Raw genomic sequence first — 21970 nt, forward strand, 5'->3', positions numbered from 1 at the left:
TAGAGACATGGGAGAGGATAGGGAGAAGTTAATTAGGGATACAAAATTACAGCTATGGGAGGAATAAGTTCTGTTCTGCAGCACTGTAGGGTGAATATGATTAACAGTAATTTATGGCATGTGTACAAATAGCAAGAAAAGAGGATTTTGAAGGGTACAAAAAGAAATGACTTAGGCTGGATGTGACAACTATACTAATTACCCTGATTTGATCATTACATATTACATACATTTATCAAAATAATCTGTTGCACATAAATATGTACAATTATTTTGTGTCCAATAAAAATAAAAAAGAATGAATGATAACGGCAGGATGCCTGGAAATTACCTGAGTGTTATTTTGCAATTGTTCAAGCTGTTCGGACAAATCCCATGAGGAAGTTGAGAAGAATATGGTATGCTTTTAATTGACTCTGTTTATTCTCACATTATTAAAGACTGAAGAGTCTGTCAGGTTTTGTTTGTTACATTTAACTTTCTAAATTCAATGTCCCCGCATTTCTCATCACATGTAAATACTAGTTGGTTAAAGATTGCCTAAGCCTGTGTGTACCTGACAAGGATTAAAGAAAGTTTTCAGCAGAAAATAAAGTATGAGAGTCAGTTGGAAAAAGAAGATACCACAAATAAAATAAAATTGGTGACTAAATTGTTATATTACTCAAAAATACTTATTTCTGGTCTATATTATATCTGCTTCTTTGTGCAGCATAGAAGCTGTTGCATTTTTATTTTTTCGATAATTTGCTACAACACTCCATGACAAAGGAGGTCAAATGTTTCTATCTGTTCTTCTACATCTCCATTTGTAATCAATTCATACATTTATATTTTCTCAAAATGACAATAAAGCTGCCCCTTTAATGGACAAAATGAGTAACAAGGAAGGGGAACAATTTCAGTTTTCTCTACAGGGTTAATATACACAGCCTAAATCTGCTTAAATTTTATATCTTAGAGCAGCCTTTTCTCAAAGCTTGATTGTACATTGCGATAATGGAGAAAACAAAATGATATTTTTGTCCAAACCTAGCTGTAAAAATCCTGATTTAATTAGTCTGGGAGTATGGCTCAGAATTTTAAAAAAAAGATATTTTAGGCTGGGCATGGTGGCTCACGCCTGTAATCCCAGCACTTTGGGAGGCCAAGGCAGGCGGATCAAGAGGTCAGGACATCAAGACCATCCTGGCTAACATGGTAAAACCCCATCTCTACTAAAAAATACAAAAAAAAAAACAGCCTGGTGTGATGGCAGCCACCTGTAGTCCCAGCTACTGGGGAGGCTGAGGAAGGAGAATGGCGTGAACCCAGGAGGTGGAGGTTGCAGTGAGCCAAGATCGTGCCATTGCACTCCAGCCTGGGAGATAGAGCCAGACTCCATCTCAAAAAAAAAAAAAAAAAAAAAAAAAATTGATATTTAAAAATATGTATAACTTTGAAGCTTCCCAAATGTTTTAATAGCAGCCATGTTTAGGAATCACCAATCAAGTGTGGTTACATCAGTCAAGATCCTGATGAAAATAGGTGAAATATTTAAAGGGTTAATAGAAAAGCTCTTTTTTAAATAAAGTAGTGGGCAGTGTTCAGAGAATCAAAAATGTTAAAATCAACAACATTAGGAAATTGTTAGTTCCCCAAGTGTAAGGTAAAAGGAGTGAGTGGCATTAATAAAACCCGCCAAGCACTGTAGCCATGGAAAAGGGGCTTCGGAGAAAGAACCTTGGCCACATGTAAAAAGAAACAAACAAACAAAAATATCCAGCCACATCAAAAAGTAAGGCGCTGTGGACAGGCAATATTTGGGTCCCTCTAATCTCTCTGTAATCCACAAAAAACATTTAACAAATGTCCTTCAAATTAAACTAGCCCAAGACGATTTTATTTCACACAACATGAAATTGTTTCAATACAGTAACTGAGTACTGTATTAGTCTGTTTTCACACTACCATAAAGAAATACCCGAGACTGGGTAATTTATAAAGGAAAGAAGTTTAATTGACTCACAGTTCCATATGGATGGGGAGGCCTCAGGAAACTTACAATTATGGTAGAAGATGAAGGAGAAACAGGTGCCTTCTTCACAAGGCAGCAAGAGAGATTGAAAGAGAGAGGGATTGAAGGGGACAAGTCTCCTATAAAACCATCAGGTCTCATGAGAACTCACTCCTATCACAAGAAGATCAAGGGGGAAGGAAATCTGTCCCCATGATCCAATCACCTCTCACCGGGTCCCTCCCTGGACACCTGGGGACGACAATTTAGATTACAATTTCAGATAAGATTTGGGTAGAGACACAACTAAACCATATCAGGTAGTCACAGGCAATGGAGTTTCAAAGAGATGCAAATGTGGAATTTGTTATATCTTATTTTAGACTCAAAGGCCTATGAAGCTATGTCAGCAGCATAGGCAGGACTACTGGCTAGTCCGAAGTAAGCAGTGGAGAATCCGTCATTTACATTGTGACCTGTGGATTATTTGGAACACAGCTGCTCTTGAAAGCAATATTGGAAAACGGAGGAAGAATTCTAATAAGTCATCATGATAATAATGAGCTAAAGGGCTGCCTATTTCTAACTATACTGAAGTTAGAAGAAAGAATATGGTAACTTCAGTGTTATAAAGGCTCAACTCAGGTGCGTAAAAATGATCAGGGAGCTTCAGGGCTGCAACCATATCTCTTAGCTCTGAAAGCTGATACAACCACAGAAACAGAGTGATCGTATGAGTAGCTGAATGATATATAGACAGAATTCACAATCGTGCCAGAAATTATATGTGAAATTATAAGCAATGACTAGGAAACCATGAACATTCAGTAATTACAAGTGTTAATTTTTTTTTTTTTCTTTTACCACAAATTATGCAGTCGAGTTTCCCACATTTGGGGAAATCGCAGGGGTCAGCACATCTGGAGTGCAATGGATAAGCCTCGCCCTGGGAAAACCACCTTCGTGATCGTGGTATCTCCCCTGCCAGGTAAGTATTACAAGTGTTAATTTAAGTGAATTTAGATGTTGAAATATCTCTTGCAACCAAACACAGTCCCTCTATTACTATCTGAGAAGGCTATGGAGTCTTTCCTGCTTTGTCTGAGTTAGAAGCTTTGTGAATGTCAAATTCTACCTCTGAAACACTATTTGCCTCATGACTTTTATAACTATTACTTAGAATAAAGACCTCAAATGCAGCTGCAGGGAAAGGGCTAAACACAACATTCAATCCGGGAGGAAGTAGCTTAATATTGAAAAAATATCACAGTGTACAACTATATATCTGCCAGAATGTAATATCTTGTACATGTTTTCATGAGCTGTAAAGTAAGTAAGAAACACTTGATAGGTAAGGAACCAAGTGAAAACACAAACCAAAGAATTTAGGATGTATTGAAGCTGGCTTTCACTTTGAAGGCTCTTTGAAATCTTTTGTTAATTGATAATCACTTTTCATAATCTATTTGATTTTAAGAACAGAATATAAAATTCAAAGTCCACCTAAGACTATGAGCTTAATAACTATCCCTCCTTTCAAACTTAGACAACCAAAGTTCTATAGGTTTATTAAAAGATAAATTATAAATATAGAAAATCTTGTTACTTTCTTCATAATTTTCCAGACTTCATGGAGTTTCTCTTGTCTCAAAATTTAGTGCTGAATGAGTGTGAAGTGAAGGTTCTATTGAAAATCAATAGCCATAGCAAATCCAAATGCAGATTTCAGCCCAAAATTACAATTACAATATCTCTGTGTCTTAGTCAGTTTGGGCCTCTGTAACAAAAATATTATAAACTGGGTGACTTAAACATCAAAAACTTATTGCAGTCTATGTTTGGGTTCTGGTGAGGGCATTCTTCCCAGTTTCAAGATGGTCAACTTTTTTTTTTGTTTGTTTTTGAGACAGAATTTCACTCTTGTTGCCTAGGCTGGAGTGCAAAGATGCAATCTCAGCTCACTACAACCTCCGCTTCCTGGATTCAAGCAATTCTCCTGCCTCAGCCTCCCGAGTAGCTGTTATTACAGGCATGCACCACCACGCCTGGCTAACTTTGTATTTTTAGTAGAGACAGGGTTTCTCCATGTTTGTCATGCTGGTCTCAAACTCCTGAACTCAAGTGATCCTACCACCTAGGCCTCTGAAAGTGCTGGGATTACAGGCATGAGCCACTGAGCCGGGCCCATCTTCTTGTGTCCTCACATGACAGAGAGCAGAGAGAGAGGAAGCAAGCTCTTGCCTTTCTCTTCTTATAAGACCAATTAATTCCATTCATGAGTGCTTCATCCTTATGATCTGATTTCTTCCCAAAGGCCACAGCTCCTAATATTGCCACACTGGGAGTTAGAATTTCAATACGTAAATTTTGGAGGGGTATACAAACATTCAGTCCCTAACACTGTTCTTTCAAGAAAACCTCAATTCATAAATTTAAATTTATATTAAAGTCTTTGAAAAAATGTGGGTCAGACATTTTGTAAAATGACGTGAAATCCCTCACCAGAGGAATCTTCTCTCATTTGAGATATTATTTCTACCAACTAAGATCCTCAGAAAATCAGTGGATCAGAGTTAAAAATGAATAATCATACAAGGAATAAAAAGCATCATAAGAGAGAACTAACTCCAGGATCTATCATATTGTAAGAATATAAATGTTTATTGAATGAAGTAGACATATACACAATCATCAGAAGATGTTTTCATACTCATTGTAATTGCTTAAGAAATGAATTGTAACTGATTTGTAAATGAATGTCAAAAATAGCACTAGGTATTACAACTTGAAGGATGCAGATGAAGGATTATGTATAGGAAGATGTATACCCTCAAATGCTCACATTATAAAAGACAGGCACAAGATAATTACTGAATATAAGTTTAAAAGTTCAAATGCTTAATTCAGAATATATTCAAAAAAGTAGGAATAAAATATATGTAGTGACAAATATTAATTGAAAATTTAATTATTTAATAAAAAGTGGGCAAACCACTGCCAAAACTCTACCAAACCCTTATGTAGGCAAACCTTGAGAAAATGATAAAGGAAACAAAGAGAGAAGGTAAGCATACAACTTTGGGGAATAAAAAAGAGAATATAACCATAGATGCTACCAAATTTGTATTTAAATGTACATATTATAAGTAACTATAGTCAATAAATTTGAAAATATAAATCAAATGCATAGTGAAATTATTATAAAATTATAAATTAACAAACTGGCTAAAGAAGAATTACAGAACCTGAAGAAGCTTATAATAATTAAACAAATAGAATAAGTAGTTAAAAACTCTTCACCAAGAAAATATAGGGTTCCCAGAAGATTTACAGGAATATTCTTTTAAATATTTAAATAATAAATAATTACATTTGTACACAAGCTCTTCTGCAGTATAAACAACCATGTGAAACATCCTACCTTCCTTCTCAAGATATTTTATGATGTTAGCTTGCCTGATAACAAAACCATTGAAGACATTATAGGAAAAAATATTAAAAGCTAAATTTACTAATAAACACAAATGTTAAATTCATGAACAAATTATTAAACCAAATCTAGCTTTATATATACATATATACAAAAAATATATCCTAACTATATAGACTTTCTCCAAGTATATAAAGACATTTCAACACTAGAAAACCTATTATTATAATCACTATCATATTTTAATTTTATTACAATTATATTTCAATAGTTTTGGAGGTACAAATGGTTTTTTGTTTAAATAGATGAATCGTACAATGGTGAACTCTGAGATTTTAGTGTACTCACCACCTGAATAGTGTGCACTATACCCAATATGTAGTTTTTTTATTCCACACTTCTTTCCAACTCTCCTCCAGCTAAGTCACCAAATTATATCACTCTGTATGCCTTTGTGTACCCATAGCTTAGTGCCTACTTTTAAGTGAGAACGTAGAATAATGTCCCTCAGCTCCATTCAAGTTGGAGCAAATGACATTATTTTGTTCTTTTTTAAGGCTGAGTAGTATTCCTTGATGTATATACATCACAATTTCTACAATTTCTTTATCCATTCATCCGCTTAGGGTGGTTCCATATCATTGCAATTGTTAATTGTGATGTAATGAACATATGCCCACACGTATCTCTTTAATATAATGACTTCTTTCCTTTGTATTTAAATGTACATATTATAAATAACCATAGTCAATAAATTTGAAAATATAAATAAAAAGCATTGAGAAATTATTATAAAATTACAATTTAACAAACTAACTAAAGAAGAATTATGGAAACTGAACAAGCTTATAATAATTAAACAAACAGAATCAGTAGTGAAAAGCTCTTCACCAAGATAATATAGGGTTCCTAGAGGATAGGGTAGATATCCAGCAGTGGGATAGATGGATGGAATATTAGATCTACTTCTGGTTCCCTAATAAACTTCCATACTGTTTTCCATAGAAGTTGTATTTAATTTACATTCCCACCATCAGTGTATAAGTGTCCCCTTTGCACAATGTCCGTTTCAACATCTATTGTTTTTTGACCTTTTCATAATGGCCATTCTGGCTGGGGTAAGATGAAACCTCATTGTTATTTTAATTTGTATTTATCTGATGATTTTTAATGTTGAACTTTTTTTATATGATTGTTGGCCGTTGGTATATCTTCTTTTGAGAAATGTCCATTCATGCAATTTGTCCACTGTTTGATGGGATTATTTGTTGTGTTTTACTGATTTGTTTCAGTTCCTTATAGATTCTAAATATTAGTCTTTGGTTGAATGCATAGTTTGTAAATATTTTCTTTCATTCTGTGGTTTGTCAGTTTACTCAGATGATTATTATTTTTGCTATGCAGAAGCTGTTAGTTTAATTAGGCCCTATTTATTTATTTTTGGTTTTATTGCATTTGCTTTTTGGGTCTTAGCCATGAATTCTTTGTCTAGGTCAATGTCTAGAAGAGTTTTTCCTAGGTTTTCTTCTAGAATTGTCATGGCTTTAGGTCTTAGATTTAAGCCTTTGGTTCATCTTGAGTTGATATTTACATGTAGTGAGAGACAGCAATCCAATTTCATTCTTCTACATGTGGCTATCCAGTTTTCATGACACCCATTTATTATTTTTCAATTTATATTTTTGTATACTTTTTTGAAGATCATTGGTTGTAAGTATTTGGCTTTATTTCTGGGTTCTTTCTTCTATTCCATTGGTCTGTGCATCTACTTTTCTACCCATACCATGCTGTTTTGGTAAGTATAGCCTTGCAGTATAACTTGAAGTCTAGTAATGTGATGCCTCTAGATATCTTCTTTTTGCTCAAATTTATTTTATCTATTTAGGCTCTTTTTTCAGTTCCATACGAATTTTGGAATTTTGTTTCTATTTCTGTCAAAAATTGTGTTGGTATTTTGATAGAAATTGCATTAAATCTATAGATTGCTTTGGGAAGTATAGTCATTTTTACTATATTAATTCTTCAAATCCATGAGCATGGGATATGTTTCCATTTCTTTGTGTCATCTATGATTTCTTTCACCAGGGCTTTGTAGTTCTCCTTCTAGAGATATTTCAGCTATTTGGTTAAGTATATTTATAAGTAGACTTTTGCACCTATTGTAAAAGTGATTGAGTTCTTGATTTGATTCTCAGTTTGGTTGTTGATGGTATATACGTGTGCTACTGATTTGTGTACATTGATTTTGCAACCTGAGACTCTACACAATTTATTAATCAAATCTGTAAGTCTTTTGGATAAGTCGTTAGAGTTTTCTAAGAATATGATAATATCATTGGCAAACAGGTAGTTTGACTTCCTCTTTTCCAATTTGTATGCCTTTTATTTCTTTCTCTTGCCTGATTGATCTGCCTATGACTTCTAGTGCTATATTGAAAACAAGTAGTGAAAGTGAGCTTCTTTTTTTTTCCATTCTTAGGGGGATAGTTTTCAACTTTTCCCCCTTCAGTATGCTGTTAGCTGTGGGGTTGTCATATATGGCTTTTATTATTTTCAGGTATGTTCCTTCTGTGTGTAGTTTGTTGAAGGTTTTTATCATAAACTCATGCAAACTTTTATGGAGATGATCATATATATATATATGATTGTTGTTTATAATTGTTTATGTGATACACTATGTTTACTGATTTGCAAATGCTAAGACACCCCTGCATCTCTGAGATAAAATCCACTCGATTATGGTATATTATCTTTTGATGTGCTGTTGAATTCAGTTTGTTAGTATTTTGTTGAGAATTTTTGCATTTATGTTCATCAGGGATATTGGTCTGTAGTTTTTTGGGGTTTTTGTTTTTGTTGTTGTTCTTTTGTTTTTTGGTTATGTCTTTCCTGGTTTTGATAAGTGGGTAGTATTGACTTCATAGAATGAAGATAGTGGCTAATACTTCATTAGGTTGTATTGTTTTTTCTCTTTTTCCTTTTTCTCAATCTTTTGGAATAATTTCGGTAGGATTGATACTAATGTTTCTTTGTCTGGTAGAATTCAGCTGTGAATCCATCTGGTTCTGGGCTTTTTTGTTGGACATTTTTTTTTTTTTTAATTACTGATTCAATATCACCACTTGTTATTGATCTGTTCAGGATTTCCATTTGTACCTAATTCAAGATAGGAAAGCTGTATGTTTCCAGTAATTTGTCCATTTCCTCTAGGTTTTCTAGTTCGCATGCATAGAGGTGTTCAGAGTTATCTTCAGTACTCTTTTGTATTTTGTAGTGTTCATTTTAATTGTTCAATTTACATTTATAATTGAGCTTATTTGAATCTTCTTTCTTTTTTTCTTGGTTAAACTGGCTAATGGTCCATTGGTTTTGTTTATCTTTTTAAACAACCAACTTTTGCTCTGTTGTTTGTTTTGTTGTTGTTGTTGCTGTTTCCATTTCATTTAGTTCTTCTCTAATCTTTGTTATTTCTTTTATTTTGCTAGCTTTCAGTTTTGTTTGTACTTGTTTCTCTAGTTCCTTGAGATGTGACCTTAAGTTTTCAATTTCAGATCTTTCAGACTTTTTTACATAGATATTTAGCACTATAAGTTTTCTCTAAGCTCTTCTTTTACTGTATACCAGAGGTTTTGATAACTTGAGTCACTATTATCATTCATTTTGAAACATTTTAAAATTTCCGTCTTGATTTAACTGTTAACCCAAAAATCATTCAGAAGCAGATTGTTTAATTTTCATGTATTTGTATTCTTTTGAGGATTCTTTTTTGAGTTGATTTCTAGCTTTATTCCTCTGCAGTCTGAGAAGACACTTGATGTAATTTTTGTTTTTTAAAACTTATTGAGACTTGTTTTATAGCCCATGATATGATTTGTCTGGGAGAATTTCCATTGCTGATAGAAATAATACATATTCTGTATTTCTTGGATAGAATGTTCTGTAAATATCTGATAGATACATTTGTTCTAGAGTGCAGTTTAATTATTTGTTAACATTCTGTCCCAGTGATCTGTCTAATGCTTTCAGTGGAGAGTTGAAGTCCATTATTGTGTTGATATCTTTTTTCCTCGGGTCTAGTAATAATTGTTTCATGAATCTGGGAGCTTCAGAGCTAGGTGCATGTATGTGTATATATATATATATATATTATATATATATATGTGTGTGTGTGTGTGTGTGTGTGTGTGTGTGTAATATCTTCTCATTTGATTGGTCCTTTTATCACAATATAATTACCTTCTTTGTTTTTTCCTGTTGTTGTTTTTAAATCTGTTTCTTCTAAGAATAGTTACTTTTGCTTGTTTTAACTTCCATTTGCATGGAAGATATTTTTTCACCCCTTCACCTTGAGTCTATATGAATCCTTATGTGTTAGGTGAGTCTCTTGAAGACAGTAAATATTTGTTTTGTGAATTTTTATCCATTCTGTCAATTTATCTCTTTTAAGTGCAGCATTTAGACCATTTATATTCAATGTTAATATTGAGATGTGAAATACTGTTTCATTTTTCATGTTGATTGTTACCTATATATTTTGTTTTCTTTATTGTGTTATTATTTTATAGGCTCTGTGAGTTTTATGCTTTCAAGAGTTTCTATTCTTGTGCATATTTACCTTTTGTTTCAAGATTTAGAACTCCTTTTAGCATTTCATGTAGAGCTATTCTGGTAGTGGCAAATTCTCTCAGCATTTGCTTCTCTGAAAAAGATTTTATTTCCCCTTCACTTATGAAACTTAGTTTTTCTGGACAAAAAAATATATATATTAGCTGACAGTTATTCAGTTTAAGGAGACTAAAGATATAATCTCAATGACTTGTGGCTTGTAAGGTTCTGGCTAAAAAGTCTTAGTCTGATAGGTTTTCCTTAATAGGATACCTGATGGTTTTGTCTCACCTGTCTTAGAATTCTTGCCTTCGTGTTTACTTTAGATAGCTCAATAAATATATGCCTTGGTGGTATCATTTTGGCAATGAGTCTCCCAGGAGTTCTTTCAGCTTCTTATATTTAGACATCTAAATCTCTAACAAGGCCAGGGAATTTTTCCTCAATTATTCTTTCAAATAATTTTTCAAAACTTTGTGCCTTCTCTTCTGCCTCAGGAACACCAATTATTCTTAGGTTACCATTTTAGAATAATCCTATATTTCTGGAGACTTCATTTATTTCTTTGGATTATTTTTTTCTTTTTGCCTGACTGAGTTAATTTAAAGGCATTTTCTTTGAGCTCTGAAATTCTTTTTTCTACTTAGTCTTGTCCATTGTTAAATTGTTCCATTGTATTTTGTACTTCTCTAAATTTGTCTTTCATTTTGAGAAGATCTGATTGCTTTTTCTTTAAAAAATGCTATACCTATATCTTTAGAAAAAATTTAAATTCATATATTGAATTGTTTTTAAAATGCCTTGATCTTGGTTTTCCCCTTTTCTCCTATATCTCCTTGAGTAGCTTAATAATCAGTCTTTTGGATTCTTTACCTGGTATTTCAAATATTTCATCTTAGTTTGGAGCCATGGCTAGAGAGCTAGCTTGATCTTTCGTGGAGTGTTATAGTACCCTGTTTCTTCATATTCCCAGAATTATTTTTCTTATTTATTTTCATTTGGGTAGACTATTCTAATTATTCTTGAATTTATTTCTTATTTAACTTTTTAAATTATTATTTCTTTGTCTTTCTTCTGAGGATGTGACCTTAATGTTTAGTTTACTATAGTCTAATTTGATTCTTGGTGCTTTTAGTGTTGAAGACTCTGTACGATGTCCGTGGTTATAGAGAGTCTTTGCATGATGGCTTTCTCAGATGCTGGCTGTAGCAGCAATGTGCTTGCTATGTCAACAAGTTCACTGTCTCCTGTTTGGTTGGAGTGGCAAAAGTCTCTTGAAGCTAATCTCATTCCCTAGTGGTGTGCACATTTTATTTAACTTTCCCCAGTATTTTACTTATTGGGCTGAACAGTTCAGGCTTCAGGCCAGTAGGGGAGGTTTTCATGGGTAAAATCAGCTGTGGCTGACTCAAATGGGTAAATGCAATACCCAATGGTTGGCAGAGGTCCTAGCCTTGTGAGAGCCAGCTGGGGAGCTCTCAGTGAAACACACTGAAATCTTTTCAAGAGGAAGGGAGGGAGCCACCTCAGTTCCCTTGCCAGTTCAGCAGAAAAGTTGTCCAGTTCCCAGTCACACTCCTGACCCACTGTTTTGACTATTCGATCAGACAGGCACATCTTCATCTGCAGGAATGTTCATGTTCCAGGTAGATAGGAATGATGACTCTTCTCCTCATGCAAGCCCGAACCTACCCCAGGGCACTGCTCCTGTGGGAATGCAGTCATCCTGAAATATTCCAGAAAGGTTGTATATAGATGCACCTATTCTTTTTTTTTTTTTTTTTTTTTTTTTTTTTTTTTTTTTTTGAGACGGAGTCTCGCTCTGTCGCCCAGGCTGGAGTGCAGTGGCCGGATCTCAGCTCACTACAAGCTCCGTCTCCCGGGTTTACGCCATTCTCCTGCCTCAGCCTCCGGAGTAGCTGGGACTACAGGCGCCCGCCACCTCGCCCGGCTAGTTTTTTTGTATTTTTTAGTAGAGACGGGGTTTCACCGTGTTAGCCAGGATGGTCTCGATCTCCTGACCTCGTGATCCGCCCGTCTCGGCCTCCCAAAGTGCTGGGATTACAGGCTTGAGCCACCGCGCCCGGCCAGATGCACCTATTCTGAGCTTCTGTGGAAGAAGCTCCAGCTATGTCTGCAGTGATGGATGAAGGAGAAAAGTCTACTTCTCCAAGACCCTTCATGAGCAACAGGGCTGTCTGACTGTTGGAGTAGAATCACACACATTCCTTGATCAGTCCAGCACTGCACCTGTGTCTCTGCTGAGAGAAACTTCCCGTAAGTGGAAAGTTCTGAGACTGAAAACCTGCTATATGGATTATTTTATCACACAGAGTGCGTCGTTGATGTAATGCACGCCTCCTTCCCCTACAAGTAGGAGCTCATGAAAGCCAGACTGTTATGAATGCTGCTGCTGCAGATGCTCTGGATTTAGCCACTCAGATGAGCTGCCACACTCCAGGCTGATGTTGTGGAATGTCTGCAAGAAATCCAGTAATGTGACCTGTCCTCACGTCTCCCAGCAGTGGATACCAGCACCAGCTTAGATGGGGGTGGCAGATCTATAAATAGGCTTAGTGTGTTGGCTTTCTCAAATACCAGTTGTAGTAGCAATGAATTAGTTATGTGTACAGACTCAGAACTTCCTGGTTAGCCAGGGTGATGCAGGCAATGGTGACAGCTTAAGTCACAGACAAGTTTTCTGCTTCCTGGGCATTGTATTATTCTACCTGGATATGCTGTAGTGGGCTGTATGAGTTGGCATCCAGCCAGGAGGTGGTGCTTCCAAGTGGTAGCAGTGGGATTTGCGCTTGCCTTGTGTTACCCGTGGGAGGTACTGGACCATAATGCTCCTAAAAGTTTCTGGCCTTTGTGTTAAGCTACCTGGTTAGGTGGAGAGGCAAAGCCAAGTGGAGGCAAGGTCAAGCAAGTCTGAGCTCTGGCTTTCCACATGCCGGGCTAGCAACGTCCCCAGTGGGGATCAGAGGGCAGTTCTCTGGACACTGGGGTAATGTTCCATTGAGTAGTGCAGCTGTCTCTGCTGTACAGAAGAATCTACATGGGGAGTGGGAAGTAGCAGGCAGCAGTAAGCTCTACCAAGCTCCCACACACTTGGCAAAGCAGCTAGCTCGTTTTCAGGCAGTCTGTGCTCAGAACTCACAACTGACACAGGCCATAAGCCTTCCCCATGGAGACGGCAACCTCAGCTTTCAGACCCTGCCCCTCTTGGTTTGCCAGCTTCTACACCCAGGGCCACAGCATAGTTCCCACTTGACCCTCAGTTCTGGGCAAGGAAGTTTGTTTCTAATTGAGATTATATTGCAAATCTCGTTGTGAGTTCTTCTTAACATGTGGCCTCTGTTAGCTAGCAGACTTCTGCGAGGTCTTCTGTGGGGTAGAATCAGGGATGGCTTCCCTCCATCCTTGTTGGAGACTGAGAATGCATGCAAACCATGTCCCAATGTCATGCCTTCTCGTATACTCCCCACTGCACTCTAAATCAGGTACAGTGCTGAGTAGGGTTAAGGCCTGCCCCCGTGGCCTGGATAGCCAGGTTCCCCAGTGGGAGTATATAGTAACAAAAGCAGTTTTTCCACCTCTCACACTCTGAAGACCTACAGTTTTCCTCCTGGCTCATGGTACAGGCTGCAGCCTGACACTTCTTTCAAAGGATCTGTGGTTTCTTTCAGTGTTTCAGCTAAATTATTGTATTGTTTCTTGGAAAAAATTCAGTGTGAATCTATACATACTATTCTGTCTTTCCAAGTGGGAGAGACATGCTAACAATGCCAAAATCTGTTGTCGTGGAAGGTGGGGGGAAAGATTAAAATATTTTGATAACATTTAACAAACTTTTATAATAGTAATTATTAACAAAGAAAGAATAATGCAATAAAGTACATCTACAAACCACCGAAATATTAATATACTTAAAGATTAAAATGTCAAAAACACTTTTTAAGATTTGAAAAGAGACAATAACCTATCAAACTATTACATCTATTTATATTTCATCTAAAGTTTTGTCCAATACACTGTGACAATAGAAGAAAATATATTGAAAATTGAAAATAGAATTAAACAAATCTTCATTATTTTCAGGTGCTGCAGTTTTCTACAGAGAAAACTGGGAGAAAAGAGCTTTAAAATAGTTGGACCTAATAAATTTGTTTATATATGTATTCTGGCCTAAGAAAAATACAATTAACTATGTGCAAGACTATTACAGAGAAAATATGCAACACATTTTATGATTTAAAAAATAAGCAAATATAGAAATATACATTTTGAATTAGAAGTTTCATTATTATCAAATGTCTGACCTATAAAAACAATCTTTAGAGTAATTGCAACTTTAAACAGAAGCATGAAAGCAATTATCTAGAGAACAGAAACTGAATTTTATACAGAAGAGCAAAGTTGAGTATGCCTGACACACTCCTAAAAATAAACATAATGGCTAGACTTTAAAGTGATTATTAAAAATTATCATAAAGTGTTAGTAATAAAGGTTGTGTAACCTTTTCCCAGGATAAATAGACAAATGAAACAGAATGAATATCCAAAATTATTCCTTGGTACAAACGGGAACTTGAATTGTGAAAGAAAAAACTGCAGATTATGAGTAAAATTATTAAATGGTTAATAAATTATTTTGGAATAAATAATTAAAATATAGAAAAAATAAAATGGATTTTCTATATCATACCATACTCAAAATTAAATTCCAGTTGGATTAAAGTCTAAAGCATAAAGTCTACAAGATATTTAGAGGGTAATGTAAAGTGATGTTTTTATGATTGTGGAGTAAGACAAACATTCTTGAAGAAGACACAAAATGCAAATAATAATTTTTAAAAATCTGATTCCTTTAAATTAAGTTAAAAGATCTGCTGTTGATAAAAAGTCAAGCCACATACTGGGACAAAGTTATAAACATTTTCACCTAAAATTTGAAAGGATTTGTATATAAAACATATGAGGAAGTAATTTTAATAAATAAAAAATGCACTAATAAAATGCAAAATAACAAATATGGCACTTCACAAGAGAGAAAAAAATGTCTCATAGTACATAAAAATTTACTCAACTTATTCATAATAAAACATTTAAATGAATCCTCAGTGATGTCAATGACATGCCATTTCTCACCTGTAGCAAAAGTATCATAATTTCCAACAATATCAGAGGTTGCATAAAATGCAGAGTAACTGTAAATTGACTTCACACTTTGGCAATAACTAGTAGAATTTAAAAATCTATATTCTATAATTCAACAATTACATTCTTAGGTTATTCTTTATATAACAGATGCTAGCAATATTTTTCAGAAAAATATTATAAAACTGCACGTGTTATCTACACTAAAATGGATAAAAGCATGGTGAGATACACATACACACATCCCGCATATATAAATACAAGTAAAGGGGTTAAAATAAATGAACTAGGGCTATATTTATTAATATGAACAATCTCCTTAATGTAAAAAATGTCATAGGACATATGTATGGTAGTTTCCATTACATAGAGGGTAAAAGTAAAATTAAATCCTTTATATGGGATAGTCATATGTGGTAACACTCAAAGATTATATAAAAACTTGCAACAAACTTATTATAGAAGGAGTTTGGCTCAACATGATAAAATCCAGTGAAAAACCGACAGTTTTTCTCTATGTTCAGGAACAAGACAAAGATGCCCATTCTTACCACTTCTAGTGAACATAGATTTGGAAGTTCTAGTCATAGCAATTAGGCAAAAATTAATTATTTAATATAAAATAAAATAAAATGATATCTAAATCAGAAAAAGGGAGTCAATTTTACTCTGCAGATTACATGATCATATATATAGAAAACACTAAAAGCTCCACCAGAAAACTTTTAAAACCAAGAAATGAATTCAGTAAAGTTGCAGGATACAAAATCAACATACAAAAGTCCATTGTGTTTCTATACACCAACAAGCAAATATCAGAAAAAGAATTAATAATCTCATTTACAGAAGCACCAAAAAATACTTAGGAATAAACTTAATTAAGGAGATAAAAGATCTGCACACTGAAAACTATAAAACATTGATGGAAAAATGAAAGAGACACAAATAAACAGAAGATATCCTGTGTTTATGAACTGGAAAAATTGATACTGTTAAAATGTTCACACTGCTAAAAGCTATATATAGCGTCAATGCAATGCCTGTCAATATTATAATGACTTTTTTACATAAATAGATCAAGCAATTCTAAAATTCATGGAGAACCAGAAAAGACTCCAAATAGCCAGTCTTGGAAAAGAACAAAGATGGAAGCATCAAATGCCCTGATTTCAAAATACATTACAAAGAACCAGTAACTAAAGCATTATGATGGATACTGGTATTAAGGCAAACATGTAGGCTAGTGGAACAGATAAAGTGCCCATAAATAAACATATGCAAATACGTTCAAACTGATCTTCAACAAGAATGCCATTAACACACAATATGAAAAAGACAATTTCTTCAACAAATGATGCTGGGAAATTTCAATATCTCCAGGCATAACAATGAACTTGAACACTATCTTACACCATATGCAAAACAAGTCAACTTAACATTGATTAAATATTTGACCCTAAAACTAGAAAGTATAAAACTGTTTGGTAAACAATCCCTGGTATTGGTCTTGGCAGTGATTTCTTGTATATGACACCAAACGCAGAAGGAATCTTCACTCTATTGTTTTCTTTGCTGCGCGAAAACTTTAGAGTTTGGTGTAGTCCCATTTGTCTATTTTTGCCTTGGTTGCCTGTGTGTTTTTAGTCTTCTTTATAAAATATTTGCCTATACCAATATCCTAAAGCATTTCCCCTATGTGGTTTCATAGTTTTGAGTGTGTTTTTGAGTCTGTGGTTTCATATCTACTGGTTTCATGTCTCACATTAAAATTTTTAATTCACTTGAAGTTGATTTTTGTATAATAGTGGAAGATAGAAGTCTGGTTCCATTTTTTTTTGAATATGAATATCCAATTTTCTAAGTAAAATTTATTAAAGATACTGTCCTTTCTACAATGAATGTTCTTGGCATCTTTGTTGAAGATCAATTGGCTGTAAATACATGGATTTATTTATTGGTTCTCTATTCAATTCAATTGGTCTAGGTGTCTGTTTGTTTGTAAGCCAGTAGCAGATTTTGGTTAGTACAGTTCTGTAGTATATTTTGAAGTCAGGTAGTAGTGTAATGCCTTCAGTTTTGTTCTTTTTGCTTGAGAAAGCTTTGATTATTTGGGGTCTTTTGTGATTCCACAGAAATTTTAGAATTTTTTTCTTTTGCTATTTCTGTGCAAAATGTCATTTATATTTATGTAGGGATTGTCTTGAATCTGTAGATTCCTTTTGGTAGTATGGTCATTTTCCAATATTAATTCTTTCAATTTATGAACATGAGATGTCTTTCTACTTTATTGTATCTTCTTCAATTTATTTCATTAGTATTTCATTGTTTTCCTTGTAGAGATTTTTTACCTTCTTAATTAAATTTATTTTTAGCTTTTTTAAAATTAATATTTACAAGTTATACTTTAATTTATTATATAGCCTAGCACTCTCATTCTTAGAACATTTTCCAACATACATGAAGATCTATTTTAACACAAAGACTTTTATGTGAAGCTCAAAGCAGAATTATTCATATTTGTCAAGAACTAAAAATATTGTGTTGAGTCATCAGATAGTGAATGGGTAAAGAAATTGGGTATATGCAAATTATGGAATGTGTTTCAACACTATGAAGAAATGAACTATCAATACAGCAACAGCATGGCCAAATTATAACAATATTGTAATAAGAAAAATAAGTGCAATACAAAAGACTACATATAAATGTTTATTCCATTTATATAAAAAGTATTGAGACAAAGCTATTAATTACAGATAGCAAATAAATGGTTACTTCCAAAAAGGTTGGGAAAAGTTATTTGACAGCAAGTCATCAGTGGAAAAATTTTATCTCATTAAGGTGGAGGCTACATAATTTTATATAATTTTTAAAAGTTATCAAATAATGCTCTTAAATTGAGTAAATCCTATTTTTTGTAAATTTTACCTTAGTATGTTTTGGAAAATGAATATCAATTTTGAACAAAAATGGAAGTGTTAGTTAAATATATGTATTGGTTATGCCAATAAAAATTTTATCTCTGGACAATAACTTTTCTAGAGGAAAGAAACCTGTTAGTTTCACATATAAATGGCTAAGTGTTAATTATGATTATTTTGGCAGATTCTTATAAATCATATTTTGTTTTTACACTTAAAAAAATTCCAGTGTGTAGCTGTAGCTGTGGTTAAGTGGATATTTTTACTTTAGTGAAAGATATCAGAGAGCACATTTGCACCTGTCAGATTTGTATTATTAGCTCACTAATTAGGAAAAAGCCTAATAGTGAGAAAATAATTTATTAGTTTTTTATCTCAAATCCTGTAACATTGGTAACCCCTGAAAACTCTGAGAAGCTATGTGACTCCTTGTTCTTAACTTCTGAATGAACCATCAATTGGGTTACCCAGAACATGAAGGAGCCTTATTCACTGAGAATAAAAGGTGACATTTTTGTGTTTCTTATTTCTAAAGTTCCTCACGTATTCTGTAACTGATTATAAGTAAGTATCTTCATCATGGATACCTGCCACAGATATTTATCTGCTTATAATTTTCTAGTCTCATACATATACTTTAATGACAAAGAATAAGGAAGAATTTCTTTTATGAATTCTTTTTGGTACATTGCTATTATAGATAGGTTTTAAGGTCATATATTACTGCCATAATTAGTAATATCAATTATTCAGAAATTGAAGGAGTTTTATGAAATCAATAATTTAAACTAGGTAAAAACCTAGAAATTACTTGCATTTGTTTTATAATAGGTAATGTAGCTTTTATTTTTATTTATTTATTTATTTATTTATTTATTTATTTATTTTTGAGAAGGAGTCTCGCTCTGTCCCCTAGGCTGGAGTGCAGTGACGCGATCTCGGTTCACTGCAAGGTCCGCCTCCCGGGTTCACGCCATTCTCCTGCCTCAGCCTCCCGAGTAGCTGGGACTACAGGCGCCCACCACCATGCCCGGCTAATTTTTTGTATTTTTAGTAGAGACGAGGTTTCACCGTGTTAGCCAAGATGGTCTAGATCTCCTGACCTCGTGATCCACCTGTCTCGGCCTCCCAAAGTTCTGGGATTACAGGAAATGTATCTTTTAAACATACGTACAAATATGGAAATTAGCAAGAGGTGAAAAGGTTACTAAGTTCAGTGGGCGTATGTCAGATTCTAATTCTTCTAGCTCTCCCATATCATTTGGGTAAGGCAAACTTTCTCTCTCTTAAACCTGTCAAGTGAAAAGATTCTTCAAATTCTAAAAAAAAAGGTTTCCATATAAGTAAAAATGCAGTAGCTAAAGTTTGTAAGCCATGAATACAATCTGTAGGTCTGTATATCCTATTTATTTATTCATTTATTTTTGAGACAGAGTCTCCTTATGTCATCCAGGCTGGAGTGTAGTGGTGTGATCTCAGCTCACTGCAACCTCCTCCTCCCGGACTCAAATGGTTCTCCTGTCTCACTCAGCCTCCTGAGTACTTGGGATTTTAGGTATGCGCCACTATGCCCGGCTAATTTATTTATTTATTTATTTATTTTTGTATTTTTAGTAGAGAGAGGGTTTCACCACGTTGACCAGGCTGGTCTCCAATGCCTGACTTCAGGTGATCCACCCACCTCGGTCTCCCAAAGTGCTGGGATTACAGGAGTGAGCCACTATACCCGGCCCCTATTAGTTTTTATGTTGAAAAGAAATCTAAAATACCAAAGTAACCGCTTACAAAGTGATAAAATTTTACTTTGCAATATTTATGACCAAGTCCCCAAATACCATTATGGTTTACCTTCCACTTGAAAATATTAAGCTAAATTTGCAAAACCTTACAATTATACATCAATTGTGGTGACCTGAGTTACGTATCTTATTTTGTAGCTATATCTTCATATTTTGGTTATCACAAGTATTGACCCAGACCTGGGAAAAACCCAATAGTTAATAATGACAACTGGCAGTTGTCCCACTTTGCTTTCAGGGCACTTCATTTATTTCTTGCAATCTCATTCTTCACATTTCTACCACATTGTTTCATTAGAAGAAAGAGGAAGGATTTTTTATGAGGTTATTTGTGAATGAATGAAATGGAGAATTTACTGTGAAATATAGTCAAAATTGTAACTCATGATGTCTACATCTAGATTGTGGCCAAAGGTTATTTCCACTAGATTCAATTACCTAGTTACTTAACTGAGATTCTTCTGTATTTTGTAGGTCACAATGAAATTGCTTTAAAAGTCAGTGATATCAATGCAGTTCTAATGTTTGATGCTTAGTTCAAACACCTCCACATAAACACCCCCAAAACAAAATGCCTCTTGTTAATCAAACATCACAGCTCAAAAGATACTCTATTATGAAAACAGTTTATTTGGTTTCCATAAATAATGCTCAATAATTCTTATCTATGATGGTTTATGGGATGAGCTCAAATGATTTAAATATGCCTTTCTACTAAAAATTTTAGGAGAACAGAAAAATTCTTTCACCCTGTGAAATAAGCAATAAGAAGAAATAAAATGTTAGGCATGTTGTACTTTGTAATATCTCTGCAAATAAAGGGAGAATAGCAGAATTAAATTTTCATATTTAGTAAAGCTGTTATAGCTCATATTCATTTTTTCAGTTGTTATTAACCTCTAGAAAATATGCAAGGAGTATGAGAGACAATCATGTGTATCATGAAGTAACAAGTACCATCTGGAAATATTCAGAACACAAAAATATAGTTATCTGCATACTGTTGATTCACTGTGTCTGACTCAGTTAATTTCAGAAGTATTTATATAAGCCAACTCAGTCAACACATGAACTATGACTGAAAGATAATTTTAAAATCAAATTTTCAAATGTATATTTCATAAATCATTTTGTTAAACAACTATCCTATTATTCCTTACTTGATGCTTTACCTAATTCTTATACTTATTTGGAAAAGTTCAATGACATAATAAGAATAACTACAGATAAATTAAACAAATATGGTATAATTTATTTTATCTTTTATTTATTTACTGATAAAAAGGATTTGACGTATTTTAAGCATTTCAAAAGGAAACAGATTTAAATAAAATAAAAATTCCTAGCATCTTAACATTTTATGCCATACTGTCATTTATGGAGACATGCATTTATTACTTCGACTTTTTAATTCCTGACACTTTTCTAAAATAAATATTTTAATGACAAATTGTGATTGTCAATGTCAGCATTTTCAAACTGTCATTGACAAGAAAATTTTTCCAACCATAACAGTTTTAAAAGAGGATAGTGTTTTTGATTTAGTCAGAAAATTAAGTAAGAAAATAATTGTGGTAGTGGCTCACTCATTCTGCAGTACATTATGTTAAATCAAAGTTGTTTTTATAAAAAGTGTTTCCCAGGGCTAAAACACTTAAATGTATACTTTAAATGCAATTATTTTAATAATAATAGCAACTACTCTTATATTGATTGCCACATTCCATATATTATTATACTGTTGTAATTGCTTTTTACTTAATCTACAGAGCAGCCCTATGTCATAGCTACTGTTATTATTCCTATTTTAGTGATAAGAAAGCTGAGGTACCAAAATAATAAGAGCTATTTATGACAAACCCACAGCTAATATCATACTGAATGGGCAAAAACTGGAAAAATTCCCTTTGAAAACTGGCACAAGACAGGGATGCCCTCTCTCACCACTCCTATTCAACATAGTCTTGGAAGTTCTGGCTAGGGCAATCAGGCAAGAGAAAGAAATCAAGAGTATTCAGTTAGGAAAAGAAGAAGTCAAATTGTCCCTGTTTGCAGATGA

The 21970-nt window shown here is 33.9% G+C and overlaps 1 pseudogene; it reads right to left on the reverse strand.

The window, feature by feature from the left end:
- Positions 1-2803: 2803 nt before the first annotated feature.
- Positions 2804-2992, reverse strand: LOC117086501 (annotated as a pseudogene).
- Positions 2993-21970: the final 18978 nt, after the last annotated feature.

This window comes from Trachypithecus francoisi, unplaced genomic scaffold (assembly GCF_009764315.1).
Source record: "Trachypithecus francoisi isolate TF-2019V2 unplaced genomic scaffold, Tfra_2.0 Lachesis_group1, whole genome shotgun sequence".
Taxonomy (NCBI): Eukaryota; Metazoa; Chordata; class Mammalia; order Primates; family Cercopithecidae; genus Trachypithecus; species Trachypithecus francoisi.